The following is a 1,251-nucleotide window of genomic DNA, read 5'->3' on the forward strand; positions in this document are numbered from 1 at the left end:
ATTGGGGGCAGGTAGAGAAGGGGATGACAGAGGATGAGATGGCTGGATGGCATCACCAACTCGATGGATGTGAGTCTGAGTGAACTCCGGGAGTTGGTAATGGACAGGGAGGTCTGGTGTGCTGCAATTCATGGGGTCACAAAGTCGGACATGACTGAGCGACTGAACTGATCTGAACTGAGGGAGGCCTGGTATGCTGTGCTTCATGGGGTCGCAAAGAGTTAGACACTACTGAACGACTGAACTGAACTGATACGTAACTATTCAATATCTTTAATAACCTATAATAGAAAAAAATGTGCAAATATATATGTATGTATAACTAAATTGGTTTGCTGTATATCTGAAGCTAACACAGTATAATAAATCAGATAAACTTCAATTTTTAAAAAGCTGAATCTTATAAACAGAATGTTTAGTAAATGAAACCAGACAAAGGGGAGTATATTGTGTGAGTCCACTCATATAAAGTTCCAAAGACAGGTACATTTCATCTATAATGTTTATATTAAGAAAATGTTTGGGAAGGCAAGGTCAGAGTGATGACAAGAAAAGAAGCAGAAGAATTCCAGGGACAGAGAGATGGGGTCATTCTTTTCCTTGATCATGTCCATGATTGCATGGTTGTGTTCAGTGTGAAAATTCATTGAGTTACACACATGGCCTATCCCTTTTTCTGCATATAGCTTATTCTTCAATTAAAAGTTTTTAAAAAGAAAACCAGAAATGACTGTTCCATGTGCACCGACACAGAAAGATGACTCAGACATATAATTAAATGAACAAAGCAGTAACAGAACAATTTGGTAGAATGAGTCAACATATACAACAGCTTCTAATGGGTAGGTCAGGCAGAAATGGAGATTTGGTGAAAAACTGTCTGGTCTTGCACCTGAATTATCTCAAAACAAAAAGAAGAACTGGAGGAATGGGAATGTTCCAGTTTTTTAAATTTTGTTACTATGGTCAAATACACAAAATCTACTATTTTAACCATTTTTAGGTGTCCAGCTTAGCAGTATTAAGTACATTCACATTGCTGTGTAACCATCGCTACCATCCATCTACAGAACTTTGTCAGCTTACCAGACTGAAACTCTGCATACATTAAACACTAACTCCACATTCCTCCTCCTCCAGTGCCTGGTACCCACCATGCTACATTTTTTTCTCTATGAATGTCAATATTCTAGGCACCTCATATAAAAGGAATCAAAGGACAATACCTGTCCTTTTGTGTCTGGTTTATTT

The sequence above is a fragment of the Bison bison genome, unplaced genomic scaffold (genome assembly GCF_000754665.1).
Source record: "Bison bison bison isolate TAMUID 2011002044 unplaced genomic scaffold, Bison_UMD1.0 scf7180017864386, whole genome shotgun sequence".
Lineage (NCBI taxonomy): Eukaryota > Metazoa > Chordata > Mammalia > Artiodactyla > Bovidae > Bison > Bison bison.